A 22836-nucleotide genomic window follows, 5' to 3' on the forward strand; every position below is an offset into this window, starting at 1 on the left:
TACCATTTGGCACTGCTCACAGGTCCTACAGTACCCTGTTATATCTCTGGAAATCCCAGGTCAGTAAAAGTTCTGTATAATATGTCTCTTTGTACATTTTATGCCCATATGGCCTGCAAAGGGCATATCATGGGCTATGGTTATAAGTGCCAGATGGTAGGCTCTGGGCACTACTAACTGCTGTATTCTTTCACCCTCTAGCCCTCCCTCAGGGGTCCACTCTCTATATAGTAACCCTTTGTCCCAGTATATAGATTCCCTGTTCCCTCAAAAATCAGGTACCTCACTAGCTACCTCTCTCAGGCCTTGTAATCTAGGGACTGAGAGCTGAGCCCATCTTAACTCTCTCTTAGTAACCCTTCCCAGCTCCCCTTCCACAGAAAGTCTGGTATTCTCTGACAGCAGTGCTTCACTGTCAGCCTGGGTACTATACTGACCTCTGCCCTTGAAGTCACTCTGTCCAAGGGTGCATCAGTACCCACAAGCAGCTGTTGTTCACCTTCAGTCTCACTACTACAGGGTAGCTCCCTCCCTGAAGGAACCACCTCACCAGTTCTGGCTTGCAAATGTCCAGTCTGTCTGGGTCTCCCCCTACTACCAGACTCACATGCTTGTCTCCAAGCCTGACTGTGTGTAACTGCTTGCACACAGGGTACTGCATTATCCAAATTATTCCCTATCAGGACATCTGCAGGGATATCCTCAGACATACCTACTTGCTAGCTTCCTTTTCCATCTTCCAAGTAAAGGTGAACCCTAGCCAAATGTATTTGGAATGGGGTCCCTCTTAAAGCCCAGTTTCAAATAAATACAGAAAACTTCTAAACTAATCTTTACTATATTCCTAACTATTTCTAAAAGAAATTACTGTACACTAGTTACTTACTATTAGCAAGGCAAGTGCAGATGGTGATGGTGATAGTGAGTGGATGTTCTTGCTAGGTCCAAGACAAAATACAAAATGCACAGTCTCTCTCTGTAAGAGAGTTCCCAAATTAATATCAAACATTACTGCTAGGCCAGCTTGGATGACATCACTCTTTGTCACATGAATTCAGTTCCCAGACTAAACAGAAACTTAACAGAATTTAACTTTTCTGTGTGAGAAATACTTATCTCTCAGATCTTTGCAGATCTTGGAAGTCATAAAAAAATAAAATGCTTTTACATTTGAAACCTAGTTATTACTTCTCTCCAAGACAATACAAAAAAACTTCTAGCTCTCGACATCATGGCTGCTACTGAACTGAAACTGAGAGATAACTTCTTTTGTTTATGGCCCAGCTATAAAGTAACTTAACCGCAACTATTCTTAAGTTTTGCAAGTTAATCTTCTATGTTCCAGCAGGGTATGCTGTAGTTACATTCTTGAAGCTCAGTACGGTACAAACCCTATTCAGCACATACTTCTGTATAAATTATATCAATATTCACAAATGACATAAAATTATTTACAAAATTCCAGATAGCTGGGCTGGCAGTTTCATACACATATAACGATTGCGTGGCATGCAGCAGCACACAGACATGCTGTTATGCAAAAAATTAATATTAGAAACTATAAAAACTAAAAATAATAAATACGTGAGGATAATGCATTATAGGTCCTTGCATGCAGTATGCATAATGAGAGATATCTGTGGTTGCTAAGGAGGCAGGCCCTGGAATAGTGAAGTATCCAGGTTATGTGCAAGGAACTGTATGCAAATGAGCTGGGTTAGTGAATAGCAAAAGTGGGCCACCGTGTCCGCAGATAAAATCCATTTAGCCCCAGAACCATGTTGTTGTCTGCAGAACAGCTAGCTGACATGAAAAGTGGGTGTGTCACTATATATTTAAGTGGACTGGATCTCAGCAGCATCAGTTTGTGTGGTGCACCACTCAGCTAAGCAAGGGAGTGTGCCCAGTGCTGCTAAGCTTTGTTTAGATGTGGGGCATGTGTTTAGCTGCCTTAAGCTATGCTGAGCATGCCCTTGCAAAGGGGTGTGTCCAGACTGCTGAGCAGTGCTTACTCCAACTCTGCAGGATTGCACACCAAGTAACAGTGCTTACCAGGGAAGGCATTTAAGAAGAAAAGAAAATAGCATGGGAAAGCCAATCATGCATAAACTACTGATAGTCCCTGTTCCACTAACACTGGGCCATTCAAACCCTTCGATGATATACCTGGCAGGTGAAATGCATCATAGTCAGCCAATCACATAGGCTGCATCTGCAGCCCACCACTATAAAGTATGCATACACCCTACAATCTTATTTTTCACCCATACTCTGCACCACTGAAGTACAGACTTGAGAATTTTAACTGATGGAATGTTAGCGGATGCTGCAGCTCTACTACATTTGTATGTGCTGTAGGCTGAGGGCAGTGCTGCTGCTGATGACTGGCCTAGATGGAGGAGAAGAGTGTTCAGGCTCAGGATAACCTTCCAGGAGCTACATGAGCTGGAGATTGTAGAGTGCTACAGGGTTGACAGGGTAATACTACAAGAACTCACTGAGCTTTACCACCCTCAACTCAGACCCAGAGCCAACAAAGGGAAACCTATCCCAGTGGAAACAAAGGTATGTGTAGCACTTAGAGTACTAGCTACTGGTACTTTTCAAAGACCAACTGGGGACATGATGGAGGTCTCACAGGCATCTGCATCCAGGATACTCCACCAGTTCCTGGCTGCCATGCAAACACATACCAGTGAGCACATTTATTTACCTTGCACCCCAGAGGAGAGGGCCAGCAGTATGCATCGCTTCCACCATGTAGAACACTACCCTGAGGGACTGGGTGCCATAGACTGCACTCATGTACACATCAAAGCACCGCCTGATGGGGAGGGTAAAGTCTATGTCTACCGCAAGGGGTATTACTCCACCACCTGCCAGGTCATGTGTAATGCCCAATGCATTATTATGAGTGTGTATGCTGGCAGCCCTAGCAGTTATCATGACTCCCATATCAGGCATGCATCACAGCTATATCAGATGATTTGCCAGGTGGGACATGCCATATGGCCATCTACTGGGGGATGCTGGCTAGCTAGCACAGGAACCATGGATGATGACACCAATCAGAAATGCAGACACATCTACCAAAGAACAACATAATGAGGCACACACACAAACTAGGAACATCATAGAGCATGTAGTTGGGCTGCTGAAGTCATGGTTCTGCTGCCTCAACATATATGCTGGAGCCCTGCATGTGTGGTGTTACATCATGTACCCCAATTACAGCATACCTACAGCTACTTAGAGCAGGAAATATTGACAAAGCCATGAACAGGAGTGGGAGAAAGGCCCGCATATAAGGAGAAGTCTTACCTAGTGGCCATACAAATGTAGACAGTGCAGACAATAACAGGTCATCCAGTAGCATGGGTTTCCTACTGTGTATGGCGTCAGTAAATCAGCTGTCTGTTATCAGTTCCTAGCATCAATCTATAATGATTTGCCACTGATGTACCAGAAAATCACAATGCTATGAAAAATGTACCAGACATATAATGCAAAATCCTGTACAGTCTATGACAATCTGTACACAGCCTAGGTATAACACATATACTATATGCAGCACGCAGCTGGGGAATCCCTTGGACATAATTTCAGGGAGGTGCTGGACTGTTGAATCAGGTGCAAAAGCTAATTGGCTGTAGCACACAACATCCTCGACTGGAGAACAGGTAGATCTGGCCTGGAGTCACCTTGTAAGTACTGACAGTCACACTGAGCATGCTCCTACACTTAGCTAATTTCCAGCCATGTCTGATGGCTCATCTGCCTAAAGAACTGAGATGTGAATATATCAATGTGGATACAAACAGGTATGTATATGTATCTGCCTCTCCCTATCCCCCTCTGACAGGATTACCCTTATCTATCAGTATGCTGTATATATATATATATATATATATATATATATATATATATATATATATATATATATATATATATATATATATATATATATATATATATATATATATATATTTAAATGTATGGATGTATGTACATATACATATATATATATATATATATATATATATATAAATGTATGTATGTATATATATATATATATATATATATATATATATATATATATATATATATATATATATATATATATATATATATATATATATATATATATAGATATAAAAACACATAAAGGTGTAGCGTGATATAGTGCTGCAGCTACTTGCACACCAAATGTAACCAGTGGCACGTGCAAGTAGTACTGTGGGCTGTAGTGTGTAAAAGTAGGTAATTAGGGGTTCTAATCTCACGTCAGGCACCTTTTGTGTGTGTGCACATGTGGGTGTATATGTACAAATTTCCCATACAGCAGTACAGACATGCCTATCAGGCCTATGTCTGTGCAAGGACCAATCATTTTATGGCCCTCTGACTAGCGTCCCCTACAACAGTAGCTTCCCTGTCAACAGCTGTTGATATCATCCATCTTAACCCCAGTGGCAGATACTATCAGAACACATACGCTCCCTGACGATTAGATAAGTACGTAGTACTGTAGTATATGCTACTCGATAGGTTGGGGTTCTAATTTCAAAAAGGGCAACTGTGTGTGTGTGTGTGTGTGTGTGTGTGTGTGTGTGTGTGTGTGTGTGTGTGTGTGTGTGTGTGTGTGTGTGTGTAAATATACCCCCTTGCAGCATTGTGTCTTTCTTGCCTGTCTGTGAGCAATGGTTATACATTTTCAGGCCCTGTCAACCCCCCCATTGGCCTCCTTTACAGGGCATGCTGATGTCATCCACCTTAACAGCAGTGGCAGACACTCTCAGAACATATAAGTTCTGTGGCACATGCGATAAGTAGGTAGTACTGTAGTATATACTATTAAATAGGTAGGGCTTCTAATCTCAAAAAAAGGCGACAGTGTGTGTGTAAATATATCATTTGCAGCAGTGTGTCTGCCCTGCCTATATATATATGCAATGGTTATATATTTTAAGGCCCTGTGAGTAGCTGCTGGCCCTAAATAGCCCACATCTAACTAGGCATAAATGCTATCTGCCACCACCTACATTTCTAGGTGTGGAACGCCCAGGTGAAATATTTCAAAGGTAGGATGCATTGTCAAGGGGTATGCATGCAGGATTACACTGTCTACTCCCATTGCCCCTAACACACTGTTCTACACATACACACACCTAAGAAACCATACACATATATAGCTGTACCTTACTGATGTCGTATTTCTGCTTTGCAACCATGCCATCCTGAGCCACTGTACTGCCACCAAGTTTCCACAGTGTAGCCATTCAGACCTCTGCAACAGAAACATAGAAAGTTCTGAGAGACACCTCTCAGTCTGCAACACCACCGCCAATCTAACATCATACAACAAAGGTACAAACACTTTGATGTGTACTCAAGACACACCCCAGCATACAGCACCTGTCATGGCATAACACAACCGCACTACAACATGTCATTTAATGCACTATAGTCACCCTGTGCATCAGACACATATTTGCATGTCCCTGCATCAATGGCATGGATGGCAGGGATGTGGCATAAGTATCACCACATGCACAGGTTGTGGTGTGTGGGTGCCAGAGGCCTAGGCTGTGCCAAACAATTGACATCATGTGTGGGAGTCAGGAAGGGGTACTCGTCAGCTGGGCCATAGAGAGGTGCCATGTGTGTCTGTCTGTTGATGACCTTTATGTGACAGTGATGTATGAGTTTGTGTATGTACACACTCAAGCCATGTGCAAGCCCTATACGTGAGTATGTTGGACAGCTGTGGACCGTACATAGCAGAATGGACAGTTCACTGTCTATAGCCATGAACACGGGAACTGGCTCTGCCATAGTGGCACTGGCATCACCATGCCCAGGGCCAGATGCCCCACTAGTCGCTGATGGTGACTGGTGTCTGCTGGGCCCGTGTTCCTCATGGGACCACCCAGGGCCAGGTGCCTATGGACTGCCATGTCATGGTATGAACAGCACCCTCCTTTCTGTAGTGCTGGAGGTACTGCCACTACGGGAGTGTATGCACAGTCAGGTTGACTCTCAGCAGATGTTGTTGCTGACCTACGGCCATGTGTCAGACACCTTACTTCCACAACACAGTGTTATAGCACTGTCATAGCACAATTTATGGACAAGGACTAATAATGTCTCACACCACCGTCTGTCCACTACATCAGTAAAATGATGCATGATATCATCAATGTGGTGGAGGGAGTCATGGATGACAGACACTGATGCATCGATCATCCTGACCATCTGCCTGGTGTTGCATTTGGAATGTGCCTGTGCCTCCATGATAGACCAAAACATGCGTCAGGTGACTCATAATGTAACACCTGTGACAGGTGGTGGATACACAGCAGTCCTCCTTCGAGCACTCTTGTCAATCTGCCTGTGTGGGACTTCACCAGCTCTCTGGATATGGCTAGTGTCTGCACTTACTGATGCCACTGACACTGCATTCTCCTGTTTGATGCTGCCAGACTCAGACTGTCCGGTACCTGTGGCTGCAGGAGACTGAGTATGTGTGGGCATACTGACTGTGGTTGGGAACAAAGGGGGAAGAAGTGGGATGTCAACCCATGGGATAGGTTCAGTCCACAACAACCCCACCTGTGCCTCACTATGGCCACCATCATCGTCAGAGTCTGATGAGACACTGACATCAGGTTGTGAGGGGAACAGACTCCAACTCTCACAGTCACCTGTGAGGAGGAAGAGAAAATAAGTACATTACTACCTGCACTATTACATATGGTGATTCACACACACACACACACACACACACACACACACACACACACACACACACACACACACACGCACACACACGCACTCACACATACACACACACATACAGGTGAGGTGCCACAACTGTGTTACACATACCACATCTTATTTCTGATCCCATGCACAACACACAAGCAGATTACAACATACACAGGCAAGACAGGCCAATTAAACCACATGTGCTGCAGCTATGTCTGGTTAATATTGCCACTACTATATACCTGTGAGATACGTAATATGTCAGTGTATGTGATGGAATTACACCTAAAACACAGTGCACCCATCTTCAGCATACAATTACCCCCTGTATAGCAGACTGCATAGACCTTCACAAAACTAAGTGCAAATATGTTACAGCTCCTACGCATACACTATTGGGATTACCGATTTAATACACTTCTGTTAACCCCTCCGAAAATGAACATACAGGTAGTGTATTCTGGCTAAGCATATCAGTTGTGTATGCAGCAAAATGGCAGTCTTTAACATTCTTAGGGTATATATGATCCATACAAAATCAGTATCATACTCACCGGATACAGGACACTGGACTCCTACACCTGACGTACCTATGGAAATGTGAGGGAGAGGCATTGTCAGCAGTAACAAATGCGGCATTGTTACAGGACAATACATTTGTACAGCAACATGTACAGTAGGTACTGTGATACTGTCTACATTTTTGACATTCTGAGTATGTGTGCACAAGGGTGCGCTACAAACTCCCCCCACTGCAGATTGATCTGACATCTGTGTACTGGCATGCTGACTATTACAGTGATGAACACAGGAGGCTTACCTAGATGCTCCTCTGCTGTGGATACTGTGGCACCCACCTCCATGATGTATGAGTTGATGGATGCTTGGGAGCAAGTGGTTGATCCCAGGTTTGCCAGGAATTCTTCTGTGGCTGAGAGTGGTTCTACTGCTCCAGGCCCTCCACCGGTGGCAGCAAGGTCCATGGCCACAACCGCGGCCCTTTGCCATGCAGCATTTACCATGTCTGTTGCCCTGTGGTGGACTTGCTTGTAGCTTCTGTCCTGTAGCTCTATGCAGTTGACTGCTGTGACAAGGTCAGCCCACAGTGCTGCACATTGCCCATGATTCTGGCGAGACCTGGAGAGCAAAATTTTGTAAAGCAGTCTGAGGCAATCCAGAATAACATCATTTTCCGCAGCTGAAAAAGGCGGGTGCCTACATCTGTACCTTCTTTCGGAAAGACAAGAATAGGGGAACACATCACAGGACCTCATACATTGCTCTCCACTATGTACTGACCCTGCACATCCAAATTGGCTTGCACTATCTACTGCTACCTCCTATGTCATACCCTACCATCTATCAACACAGTATGTATGTGGCTATCAGCAACATACTGGCAATACCAGTTATGTCTCTGTGTGCCGTGATGGAGTGTGCTGTATGTCTCCACTCCCAGAAATGCCATCTACTGTGTTGAGTCCCCTATAGGCAAGGTCACAGTACCATGTCAGACAGCCACTGTTTGACAAATAGGTGTGTGTTATTATGAGTATATGGGGACAGTCCAGCAACATATGTGTGCCACAATGACAGCAATGCAAACATGCTGTAGGGTATCTTCCCTGTAGGTGTCCTCCTTCTCCAGTACAAAGATGTTTGCAGAATGTGTACATGTGCCTGATATATGTGGTCCCTTTGACAGAAACATGTGGATGTCTGGCAAATGGTTGGGAAATAATTGATGGTTGTTCTTAGAATGTAGAGAATCTGGCTGTCACATGCCAGAACCCTCAGAAAAAAAGTTATGTTACAGTAATATCTGTTACTGTATTCATACCCTTACTTTGTATGACCAATATGTACACTCTGTCACTGAGGTTGGGCCTGTGCCGCCCCCACTACTAATGGCTATGACCTGTAGTCTTGTTGTATGGTGTTGCCAGGTATGGTAGCCATAGCTGTCAAGTGATGAGATATGAATGTCGACAAAACAGTGACCTAGCCAGAGTACATCACTGACAGTCAGGGACACTGGTACAATGTCTGAACTATTCCTGTGTGACATTCACAGACTGAGAGGAGATGAATGACATTACATCATGTGATATGCCATCTTTGTACACCATTACTTACTGTCACTATGTCCAACACACAACCCAATAGCATTTGTACAGGAGATGACCATTGTAGGAGGGAGTGAGAGGGCCACAGTTGTGATCTAAGTCACAGCAGGCAGAGTTGATAGGCATGCCTGTAGCTTCTGAACAGCAGACTATCAGCAACATGTCATTCCCAGAGATTTACTAAAGGCCTACTTTTGTAATCCCTATTCCCCATAACTGCATCCTCCCATCCATGTCCCATTAGATGAGAACTTGTATTACATACCTTGTAGAGTGCTGTAATCCTTTTCTGCAGAAATTCGGAAGAAAAATGCTTCTAAAATTGCAGTCTGTCTTGGTAAAGCGAGTTACAGACTTGTTTTCCGTAGGCAGCTGCTTACCTTTTGTAGGTAATACTCAATAACAGGTTATTGCCTGTGCATCAATCCATGGATCAGACTTGCTACTTGCATCCATAACAGCTGGGTTGTACTTTCATTAGCCAATAACATGGCACAACAGTGCAATATTTAATGCCTTCAAGTAGGCCTTGGCCCCTTTCCTAGACTTTGAGATGGACATTACTGAGGTGTGGAGACTACAGCACTGCAGAGAGTAGGTACAAATAAAGTCCACTGCTGGGATTTATGTGGTGTGCCCACAGATTTGCATGCTATGTTTGGCCATTGTCAAATTACTTTCTGATTATGTGGCGGTTCAGTGTTAAACAATGTGGGCTGAGGTCAGTAAGGGGGAAGACAAATGTGAGTGTCATATGTCATACACATCAGAATATGCATGGTGCTGCAGTAGTTGCTGTTCTATCTGCTATGTATGTTTGTAGGGACAGACTGTGACACATGTCCCTGTCACTTGACCTTTGCTCCCATCCCTTCATGTATGGGTGTAGTATGGATCCCTTGTTCTAGGGGATTGTGAAGTATGTTAGGTTTGTATTGGGTAGCTGAACATACTCCTACATATGTTGCAGGCTGCAGCTGCTGCTTTTTGACCAGGATTCATACCGGGGAGTGTGAACACACTGGAGGACAGCAAGTTGTATGTGTCAGTGAGGGAGCAGTGTCAGCTCTGTTTTTACAGCAGAGCCAGGGTGACGGTACCCATAACAGTCCAGGTGAGGCATGTGCTTAAGGTACATATGTTATGTAACAGTGCCAATCAGAGAGTGTTAGGTGACAAATAGGTAGCCTATACATATTTGTGCAGTGTGTCCCTACCTACAGGCCTTTGATGTGCTAACATGGGTAGCAGTGACTGCAGTAGTAGCAACCTGTTTTGGTTAAAATTGCAGGACTCAGTCATTATTTGTTGTATTCACAAGCATGTAATTGAAGTGCACACACTGGATTTGAACCCAGGACTGTGACTGGCAAAATGTTCAGCATGCTAAGAATTTAGCAGATTAAGCTCCTGCATCAATACTGCAGCAAGTGCAGTTACAAGATATATGTACATGCATACAGTCTGTTACACAGGATTCACATTAGCATGTGTGTTTGGATGAGTATGACGTGTGACACTGAACTGTGCGTCATGATTTTCTAACCTCAATCTGCACTGACTTGTCAGTACATTAGTGCACAGAAAAGGTTTTGTGACAACTGTGCCAAAAGTAGGTGGCGCAACTGTGGACATTCTGCAACAGTCTGTACAGTTGACATCTAAACCTGCTGTCCCAGGCCTCACATACACCCATCATGATTTATTTGGCTGTGTACTGGTTTGGTGTCTGCATCACAGTCCCAAGTACATTGCCAATTTTCCCATTATATGTACATGCAGTGTGTCACTGGCAATCTGGATAAGTTTATGGAAACACCTGCTTGACTTCAGAACTGAGTGGCCTAGTGAGCTAATGCAATATGCTGTAGTTAATAGGGGTCTGGGTTTGAGACTCGGCAGGCAGTGATTATTTTGCAGATGTGCCTAACAAGGTCAGAAAAACAGAAGATGATTAAGAAACTTTTAAGAGGTTTTAAGCAGGTTTGCATAGTTTTGCATGGCATGCTGCATAGCTCTGCTTAACCCCGTGCTAATTTAAAAAGAAAAGAAAGAAAAAGGGGTGATTGGAAAGTGGTGAAATGGGGAGGCAAGCAGGGGGAAACATACTGAAAGGCAGGTTGGGATCTGGAGAAGGTGACTGTGAGCTGTCTATCGGGAGCTAGGATCCGCCACATAACAAACGCACTCAGGTCACTCCAAAGCAAGTACAAATATGACTCCGCCATTGTCTATGCTTGTGTGAATGACCTGAGACATACCTCCCTGGACTACATGAAAAGAGACATAGAGGAGCTCTCCGATTATGTAGCCCAGGCTGGTATGACCCTGACCCTGAGCAGCATCTTGCCCTCACCAAGAATGATACCACAATACAAAGACAAGATGATCAGCTTTAACAATTGGCTCAAGTACTGGTGTCATTCTAAGGGGATCCAATGTCTGTCTGCCTGGGATGATATGTTGGACAAGCCACGCTGCTTCACAAGGGATGGCTTACACCTGTCACCACTGGGCTTCCAGATATTGGCTAAGGCTCTTGCCACCCCCATAGTGCCTTTTTTAGGCAAGGCTCAAAAGACAAACCCACCTCCTTAGAAAACAAAATGGAAAAAACTAAGGGTAATGCGCTCAATGCCAGAAGTCTAAATCTCAAGATGCAGGCACTTGATGCACTCCTCAGCATGGAGAACATCGACGTCTGTGCAGTAACTGAAACCTGGTTCAAGGCTCCAGAGAGCACCCCAGCGCTACCAGGCTATACCTCGTATCATGCTTTTCGCCCCAAAACCGGGCTGAACCACAAAGGGAGGGGAGTGTCCATATTCATAAAGGACACCCACACCTCCAGGTTAGTAGCAACACATGAAGCATCAGAGACCATACAGGTGCAACTAACCATAGGCAAAACTGCTATACAACTGGTAGCATGTTACAGACCACCCTCCCAATCTCAAGAACCCCACTCAGCCTTCCTGAAGACATTGGAGGATATGAATGTATCACAAAATACCATCATACTGGGAGACTTCAACTACCCAAACATAGATTGGGTACATTATTCTAGCCCTAATACCCTAGCCCAAAGGTTCCTGCAATTCATAAATTCAAATGCACTGGAACAACTAGTCGCCTCCCACTAGGGAGATAATATACTAGACCTGATCATCACAAACATGGGGACAAAATGCTCCACACCGAAGTATACCCCTCACTAGTGAGATCTGACCACAAACTAATCACCCTGGATATACATATCCCACCTCCACCCCAGCACAAAAGACCACAGTGAAAAACTTCTCAAAAGCAGACTTCACTCTTCTTAAGACTGAGATGGTATCCTTTAAGCCCACTGTGCCAGTGGATACCACATCCCACAATGCCGAATCCTTCACAAATGCTTTCTATGGACATCTCCAAGAATGCATGGATCATGCAATCCCAAACAAATCCAAGTCCCTCTCCACCAAATGTAAGCATCCTGTCTGGTGGACCTCAGCCATAAACAAATTGTATAACAAGAAGGAAGCTACTGCACGTCAGAGCGAAATCCCATGAAGGGAAGACATCTCTGATCAACATTAGCAGAAAACTACGTTCTCTCATAAAAACATCCAAGGCAAACTTTGAGAGAAAAATCGCTAAGGACACTAAAGATAACCACAAAGCCTTCTTCAGCTATGTTAGAAACCTGGGCAGAAACCCTCAGATATGCTCAGAGTTGGTTCACAACAACAAAAAATACACTGAACCCACAGATATTGCTAACATTCTGGCTGGCAGGTTCAGTGCAAATTTCTCGCCTCCTTCACCCCCAAAAGAAGAAATACTTATCCCAGCTGAATGTAATCTCCCTGTCATCTCAGATGTCCAAGTGAGAACCGCCCTAAACAAAGCAAAAAACACAGCATCAATGGGACCTGATGGTATCCCGGGGTGCGTGTTACGTGGACTCCAAGAGGAGCTAAACCCACACATAAAAATGCTATTTAACCTTAGCCTTACTTCGGGATATGTACCTGAATACTGGTGTACAGCAACAGTGGTCCCACTCCACAAGGGGGTTGCCTCTACAGACCCTGGAAACTACCGCCCCATTAGCTTGACTAGCCTGGTCTGCAAAGCTATGGAAAGAATCATTATGGAACTCATAAATGGAGACATAGGGGACTTACAGACGCTTGACCCCACCCAGTTCGGCTTTGTAAAGGGCAGATCCTGCCTTTTAAACCTGGTTGACTTTTTCAAAACAGTCACTAGAGCCATTGATGAGGGCAAAGCAGTCCATACAGCATACCTGGACTTGGCTAAGGCCTTCGACACAATACCCCACTCAGGCATCATAGATAAGCTAAACAGCTTAAAAGTAAACCCTTATATCACCAGATGGGTTGCAAACTGGCTAAAGGACAGAACCCATAAAGTTAAAATCGCTGGAGCAATGTCAGACTCAAAGCCAGTCACAAGTGGTGTCCCACAGGGATCTGTCCTGGGACCCCTCTTGTTCGGCATTTATTTTGCAGATGTTAAAGCAAACATGGGAGGGCTGTGGCTGACAAAGTTCGCAGATGACTGTTAACTAGGCGCCATAGTCGATACACCAGCAGATACACACATCCTACAAAAAGGCCTCACAGAAATGGACAACTGGTGCCGTAGTCACGGCCTTAAACTAAATGCCAAAAAATGTATAGTCATCCCTTTTGGAAAAAACAAAGTACCCACAAATTATTACATAGACAGCAACCCACTGAGTACGGAAAAAGTAATCAGAGACCTTGGGACCTAAGTAGACAGTGACCTCTCATTTGACACCCACATTGCCAAAGTGGTTAGAAAAACATTCTACCTTGCACACCTCATCATGAAGGGTTTCACATCCAGATCCAAGGATGTCATTGTACCCCTATATTCCTCCCTCATCAGGCCCATGATTGAGTACAATGCCCCATTTGGTATGTACCTCACCCGGCACTTGCAACAGCTGGAGCGACCACAAAAGTACCTCACCAAAAGGATCAAGGGTCTCCAACATATGTCTTATTCTGCCAGACTAAAGAAACTTCAGCTCTATTCAGTAGCATACCGCCTGCTCAGAGGTGATCTCTGCCTGACGTACAAGGCCATGTCCAATCAGGATCTGATGGACATACTCCACCTCAAAAAATCCAAATCCATCAGGACCACGAGAGCTAAAGACTTAAACCTCGGCACAAGTATGAATAAGACATGCTGGAGGGATAGATTCATAACCCAGAGGCTTCCCATGCTTTGGAACAGGATCCCAGTTCATATTAGGCAGAGACTCTCACTGACTCTCTTCAAGAGAAATCTTGATGAGTGGATGGGAGATCGTAAGTTTACCCCAGGGGTCACATCTGTGTCACTGCTAGACAGGGGCACAGTAAACTAATTCTATTATATAAGGGGACCTTCACTGTGTCACTACTAGACAGAGGCACAGTATTCTAGATTTATTCTGTATATTTTTGTACCATTTCATGGGGTGGCAAAAGCCACATCACTATGGCTAGGCTTACAAATGCCCCAGGGCAGATAGCCTAGTACTATACTCTGAAACTATGAAACTATGTAGGAAAGGACCATAGCTCTCCATTTCATTGACAGCAACAGCTGTGCAGGTTGTAGTGAATTTGGAATTTGGAGCCTCTGAGGGCAACATAAATATGTTGTTTGATTCATGTAATGTCTAGTAGATGTGGGTGCAAAATGGAGAGCTATGTTTGGGACGATATTTTTTGTGGAATAGATGCTCATTTTTTTTCATAAGGTGAGAGTGGGATGTTGGGGAAGGGATATAGGTATGTGTGGGGAAGTAAGCTGGATAGGAGAGGTTGCATTTGCAAACAGACAAGACAAACAAGACAGCATACAGGGGCAGTGTGTGACACATGAGGGGGATAAACACCTTGGACGGGGAGGGTGTTGTGGAATCAGAGAGCCATGTGCCCCCAGACAGCAGCAGTGAGACTGAGCTCCCCACCCATGGGCAGTCAACACTGCTCCTTCACTACCGCAAAGGTGGCTGTGCTGGGGGCTGGGTGCCGGGGCCACCTTGCCCCTCCAGGTTGGCCAGTCTGCCCTCAATCCGACACAGGTGATTCTCGTAGCCATGATGCGTGATCCTGCACACCATCACTGGTAGCTGATCCTGGGTGACAACCCCCCCTCCATCCCCACTCCTGGCAGGGGGATGGGCTATGTCCCCTGAGGTGATGCAGGGCCAGGGGGACAACGACTTAGGTCCCAGATGTGCTGGAGCCTAGTGCCATGGCCAGCTGAGGTAGGGTAGATTGACCACCAGGAACCAGCCTACCCAGTCGAGCTATGCTGTTGAGATATTTCAAAGTGTATAGGGTAGTAATGAACATAACATTTACTTAGTTATAACAGCATGCCAGAACATTGTAAATAATATAGTAACATAATATTGCATAGTATATGGAACACAACAATAAGTGAGATAACAGTCAGTATAGTAACAGTATGCCAGTAACAGTTATGGCATAAGGCCAACAATATAGGTAAATCAGCAAGGTATATTAGTATGCAACCATTGTAATGCATAACAATAATAAAACACAAGGCCCAATATAACCTTTTGAGAAGAACATATGTTAATAGTAAATCATAACCGATGTATAATAATAACAAAATTATGATGCAGATAAGGGGTGGGGGAGAGAGAGAAATGCAGTCTATTAATACCAGTATAGGCTATATAGTTTGCAACAGTACTCTTATATACTCTACAGGTCTGCCCTTCCTTTATGTATATAAGTGCCATATAGCTTCTTTAGCACATGCGTACCTCTCAAGCTATCCACATGGGACAGTATGGGCTGTAAAACTTACAGGTGCACAACTACAGAGGACTATTACATGTCAGGGGTACAGATATGACTACCAAGCTGTACTGTGGACTGATGTACTGTGACATTGCCATTGACAGAAATCATGTCCATGATAGATCTGTGACAGGGGGATTAGGCAATAGTGATCACAGTCCATGACAGCATGACACTTGAGAGACGTATCATGCAAAGTACAGAGAGTTTATGACTATCATGCCATCCTTAGCAGTCATGGGGTTAGACTATCAGCAGACATTCACAGACACAACAGGCATACAGCCATAGCAAGATTAAACATTTTATTTATTGTATCAGTTTTTATTAGTATTGTACTTGTTGCCTTTATTTTCTGAAGTCTTATCACATTGCTGAGCAATGTTGTTAACATTCTTTTACATCTGAAGACAAAAATTACTAACCCATTCTAAGGGCTACTGTAGACATTTATTTACCTGTAATTCCTGTGGGGAGAACATCTCTTAACAATACATAACTGGTTCAATAATATTTACTAGTACTTGTCACTGGTCTCGAACCCTGGTCTATGTGTGTGTAACAAAATATACATCAGACATAGAATTTATCAAACCAAGCTGCTGAGCCACTGCTGCATATTGATTGACTGATTTTTGCCTAGAGCTTACCTGGTAACAAAATATGACCTGGTAATAGATGTAGATTCTTATATAAGACTGCACTAACAGTTGAACACACATGCATGTGATTCATGCATGACAGAGATAGTAGGTGAACTGTACTTTAATGCATAGAATGCAGGTGTACACCATATACCCCTAGTGGGTGAAATATCTGTGATGTGTACAAACCATATCGGAGTGCTGGGTTGGCTACCTGACCCATATACAGTTGCAGATGGTATATTTGCAATCTACCTCTATTACAGTTATATACTTGCCTGCAGCAGCATACCTCAGAGCAGCAATGAATATAGCTGAAATGTAATGTTTAACACAAAACAATCCTGATATACACAGTATACCTTGGGCATTCCTATTATTGCTTCAGATCTTAGTGCAGAACAAATATCATAATGTATTATATCTTGTAGCACAGCTCCACACCTACAATTTAGCAGAACACTCTTTACTGGCTAACCTTCAGTCACTTAGTGGTATTCTTTTGGTTTTTAGTTCACAGCAGATGTAATACTCGGTTTCATGAACAACAGATTAAAATACACACATATTGCAAAACACAGTTTTATTAGGGGTGACATCATGCAGTAACTGGTATATTTTTCCAGTCTTTATTGCAGAACAGTTCATATAATGCAGGTGTTGCAATACAGTTGTAATTCCGCAATTTATGCAGTAGATACTTTATTCCCTTAACATTCTCAGGTTTCATGCTTTCATCTTTATTGAACTATAAATGGCATTACTCACTTATTGCAGTCCAGCTCTATGACCACATTCCTTGCAGTCCAATCAAAAATGCATCTACCTAATGGCAGTTAATATATTACTCCTTTTTGCTTATAGGGCTATGGATTGCCAGATACATCTGTACTCATCACACTCAAGGCACAACCTGGTCAGGCACCCTGCATGAGCTTCTAGGTTGTAAGCTCTGTCCTTTGCTGCTGTAGGGAGAGAAGCACACCATTTTAAGTACCTGTCCATCACACATTTAGTTTAGGTATTGGTAAAATAATACAAACAGCACTTACACACTTGGGGGGCATTCCCATCTCTAGCATCCTGGACCCAGGTGCCCAGAAGTCCCCTCTTCCATTCATATTGTCAGAATGATGATGGACCTGCTCACCTGTGCGGGGGATACCTGCAGCACTGGTGAGATCACGTGCCAGTTGGTCCCAGGCTTCAGACTTAGACTCGGATCCCTGGTACTGGCCCTGCAGCAGCCGGACATAATGGTCTTTTACAAGGAGTCCAACCATGACCCTGGACTCCAGAATGATCCACCACTGTGCCCGGAAGCATGCACCCTCTCCAACACCTGCCATAGCTCCTGCCAGGTTCAAACTCCAACTGGTTCTGCTGTATTCTCATCTGTTGCACTTAAATAAGCCTGTTGTCCTGCCTTTTACTGCCATTGGGCAATTTTCAAATATGCTATGCATCACTTAGCATTGTGCAAACCTGCTGAGCTCAGTTGAACAGTGCTTAGACTGGCAATGCTTAGCAATGCTTAGCAATACGCAAACAAGCTTAGCTAAGCTGAGCAATGCTTAAACTGGCATTGCGCAGCAGTGCTTTGCACCACTTAGCAATGCACAAACCAGCTAAGCAGTGCTAAAACATTCCTTGTTTAAGCAATGCTTGGCAAGGCTTAGCTGTGCTTAGCAGAGCTTAGTTGAGTGCATCAAAGCAGGACTTAAAATAATTGGCATAATTTGTATTTGCAAAATAAATGCTTAACAAACTGTCTGTGCATTCAAACCCTGTGTCTACTGCACATAAGGCTGTCACTCACCATTTGGCTACATGAACATGTAGAATTCTGTTATACTTTTACATATACCTCTCTGCTACATTTAAACACTGCTAAGAGCCACACCACACAAACCTGCTCAGCTATGCTTAAACTTGACCTTTGCATTTATAACTAAATGCACCCAGTTTCTATGTTTAGATTTCTGGCACATGTCCATTGCTGTACATCACTCCATGCTAACACACACAAAAAAAAAAAGGTACCTATTATTACATATACCTACACTGATATCTGGTACTTTGACAGTGCAGGGGGTGTGTCACTCATCTCCACAGTAACACACTCTCTATATTGATTCAATAACTATGTTACGTGGCTCTCCCTCAGTAGTGTGCCTTCATTAATATGCATGTTATGCTACCGAGGGGGTTCCATATACATGGCCATTGTACGTTCCATGTAGGCTTTACAGTATGCCTAAACAGATTTTATTAAATCCCCAGGATATACTTTTACAAAAAACACAATGTCGAAAAACTTCAGAATCAAATGCTGACGGAAAATCATGAGAGTAAGATGAAAATGTTTTCTTTCTTGTTGGGACTACATTATTAAAAAGAAAGACAACTCATTTGAAATTAGAAAAAAATAATATATGAGTGGATGTTGTTGATATTTTATATCTGAAATAAAAATTTGAAAGCTTTGCTTTTGTTCAGACGTCATACTGTAGCTCTGATTTGCATTTTTTATTGGAAGTGTGATGTGGAAATCTGGGACACATAAGATACATGCAAGTGCCAAAGCTGAAGTGTCATTGTTTTCTTAATGGCTCACTAGTCAGAATAAGTGATCTAACCAAATTACTCAGCCTCTCCTAGTCTTCGTGATGTAAGAAATGACAAGACAAAAATGGGACAAAAAGACAATGAGAAATAAATTCAGACATGAAACAAATGTAATAATTGTGGCATGTCACATGTATTGCTACAGTGAAGAAAGATCACACTTTGGAAATAAAAAAAGAAATGACTATCAAGTGGAGTTTGACTTTAAGTAATAATGTGTAGATTAATACTTTTAATAAGAATATTTCTATTTCAGTCAAATAATTCCACTGGAAGGATGTAGCTTAGAGGATGTCTTGTGCTTGAACCTTTTTCTCTGTCACAGTATTACTTCATGATTCAAATGAATTTATTATATTTCAGTTACATTAAAATAAAAGACTGTCTCTTCATTTCTTTTTCCCCTAGGATAAAAAAGGCAAAATTTTTGACACATTTTAGAAAAAATCATTTTATACGAAAGACATTCTTGATTTGTGAAGCAAAAGCAGAAAATGGAGATGTTTATGCTAAACATTTTTTAAACAGACCTCAAAAAGATCATGCTGAATCTTTGTGTATAAGTTGGTTAAGAAAAGTTATTGAAGAAAATGAAGTCATTAACTTGACTTGGTACATATCATACACCCCATGTTTTAAGTGTGCAAAAACAATAGTAGAATTTCTGCAAGAATACGAGAAAGTGACTCTAAACATATTTGCTGCCAGAAGATACTTATGTAAGGATGTTAAAAAAGGGTGGGACATGCTTGAAGAAGAAACTGTGGACTTACATATCATGAAAATGAAAGGTAAGTTTATTTATTTTCAAGCTTCCGTAATTTAATATATTACTTAATGTTTTCAAAGATTTTATGTTTTGGCACTAAATTCAGTTGTTTTATAATTATGCAATCTTAATTTAATTCATCATTCAGGTGAAAGTCATAGATTTATAAACAAAGTTTTACTGGCTATACTTCAATTTATAACTTATGCAGAAACACAGCAGAGTTGTTTTTTTTTTCTTGCTGCAAAACATAAATACTGTTAATACTATTAATTATTCCAGATGCAATTCAATAAGGGGAACAGTTTGTATATACAGGCATCTAAAAAAACCACATTCTACTGATGTGAAGAAATTCTTATCACTAGGAACTATGTAAATGTGTCCATTTAGAAGCAGTAGGGCTGTTGCTTTGTTCATATATTGCAATCAAAAAATGATTTATTGAAATATGCTAAAATAGATTTAAAGGACAGGATTAAGGATGGATAAATAACATCAGTAGGTACAAGTTATATCAGCATCACTAGAATTATGTTTACAATAATGAAAGGAGTCCATCACCATGAGTAACACTCAGGTGAAAAAGAAGGGGGGCAAAGAACCTTTGAATTCCATTAGAAAAGAGCTTCATTATAATGTAGCTGTCATCAGAATTTCTGCTGAAATAAAACAACAACAAATTAGAAAATGATTAGTATCAGAACAGAGAAACTTAATAGACAGCATAGAGACTGCTTACTTGGATTATGGAGCCATAATCAACCAGAAATTAGTAAGAATGCCAAGAATCAGTCCTGGCACAAAAACATTCACCTTCTGAGGCTGTAGAAAATAGCATTGAATGCTGACAGCTTATTATCCTCAAGTAAGTAGTTTTTGAAAATCTTTGGAGCATACTTTGGAACAAATAGTCATAAAGTAAGCAAACATACACCGACACACACACGCGCACACACACACACACACACACACACACACACACACACACACACACACACGTGCAGCATAGGTGCACGTGAAATCTAACAAGTTCCCATCACATAGAAGCATAGCTGGGCAGGTAAAAGGGGTGAGCTTCCTTGATGCAAGGAGTTAGGGGGTGCAACTGGCAGTTGTCTATATTAGGCTTTACAGCAGTGTTGCACTGCAATACAACATTCAGAAATGAATGCTGTTACTGCAGTTGCAATGAGGACAGAACCTTTTAAGTGTTGTTGGCTCTCAGGCAAACCACTTGTTACATTTGTAGAATTTAAGAATATCTTTTTATTAAGAGGACTTTTTGGTCATCATTTCATAGAAATGACAGGCATTTTTCCTTTGCTCCTCAACTCAGAGTTGAAAAAATAAACAAGCACAGGAATATGTCCAGTTACAACCTCACCAACATGAGTGTTGAGGAAAAAATAAAAAAAAACAGAGAAACTTGTGGTCTTAAAACTTTGTTGATGAGCTCAGTCACAATAATTTCCAAAAATCATGAAATCCAGGTAGTGTTCCAAAGCAACAAGCATTTATTTGTTACAGACAAATGATCCTTAGTAATAAAAAAATCAGAAATATGTTAACAATGTTAAACATAACATCTTTTATATACTTAGAAGTACGTGGTGAAAATATATGTATTGTTTAATTTTAATCCAGCCTATTCATGGCAAACAATATAAACAGGGCTGTAAAAGTGCATTTTAGAACAGTAAGTATCCACCCCACACACTACTACTGATTAGATCAAACTAAATCCTAGTTAAGGAAAACACTGCCTATCTATTTGCAACCACATTCCAATATCAGGTATTAAGAAAACCATAACATATACATAAAAAGAGTTTCAACTAAAATCACTTCCAGCTAACTAATGTAATAAAGCCTTCATCAGGTCTGTGACAAGAACTAAAATTAAAAAAAGCACACATAGCTATCTAATCATAAACATAATCAAACTAGAACACTATAAATATAAAAATACATCAGTCTAATAACATCCAGTAAATATCCATCCATGTGTATTAATGTGCATAAAGAACTAACCCCCAGATACAATAAACTCCGTGTTGGGTTTGGTAGACCTTACACAGAATGTACGTGCAACCACAATGGTGCTCAGCTCATGGCAGCATGTAATGCTAGGTTTCATGGCTCACAACAATATTGCTGGCTGCGAAACCTTATCAGCAAACACTGATATCAAATCTGTGTAAAGGAGGGTACATATGGTTTATGGATTTGCATGGAATGACCCCATGATCACGAGGGCGGTACACATACTTTAAAAATGAGCAAGAAACATGGACAAAACTCAAATAATGTATGGACAAAGGTTGCAGACTAGGGTCATACATATTAAACATTGCTCTTACAAACTTAGAAAGTTGATAGGGACAGGTTTTGTATACACATTTTTGAAGGGTATGAAGTCTGAAACTCAAATATCTGTCACTATTGTTTGACTTCAACTCTCAATCATTTACCAGTGATTTACTCGTAAACTCAATTGTAGGAGAGCTAGTCCACAAATATTAGGCAAAATCTGGACATTCTGAAAAAATCTTTACAGTTGACAGGTATGGGGGTACAAATAGCTGTCATTCTCTTAGTGCAGTATATCTGCACAGGGGCCAACTTAATGAGACGACAAATAACTAGTCATAGGGACATATTTGACCATAGATGGGATGTGTTAGAATGCAACACTTTCAACTTCTTAGAGCAAGAAATGTTGACAAAGCCATGAAACTGGGGTATAAAGGACAAGAAATAGGGACAGATTGTTAATATTCCACATCCAGACTTATGAAGTTGATAGAATATATAGGTTTTACATTAGCAGGAACTTTCTGAAGAGCATGAAGTTTGAAAATCAAATGTCAGTCATCAGTTTCTCACTGCACTCTGCAATGACATGCCAATGCTTTGTCAGGAAAGCAACATGCTATGAGGAAAAGATCACAAATATGAGACAAAACTGGACATTCTGCACAGATCAGGACAGCTGAGAGGTATGCACCCAAATGTATGTAATATTGAGT

The 22836-nt window shown here is 42.0% G+C and overlaps 1 long non-coding RNA gene across 1 annotated transcript in view; it reads left to right on the forward strand.

The window, feature by feature from the left end:
• The window catches only part of LOC122794812, a 191478-nt gene extending 171918 nt beyond the window's left edge, over window positions 1–19560 (forward strand). The window contains exon 3 of the long non-coding RNA XR_006363711.1: window positions 19444–19560. This is a non-coding gene — a long non-coding RNA (uncharacterized LOC122794812). The remainder of the gene's footprint in view (window positions 1–19443) is intronic.
• The last annotated feature ends 3276 nt before the right edge of the window (window positions 19561–22836 follow it).

The sequence above is a fragment of the Protopterus annectens genome, chromosome 2.part1, assembly GCF_019279795.1.
Source record: "Protopterus annectens isolate FY-2018-M chromosome 2.part1, PAN1.0, whole genome shotgun sequence".
NCBI classification, from domain to species: domain Eukaryota; kingdom Metazoa; phylum Chordata; order Ceratodontiformes; family Protopteridae; genus Protopterus; species Protopterus annectens.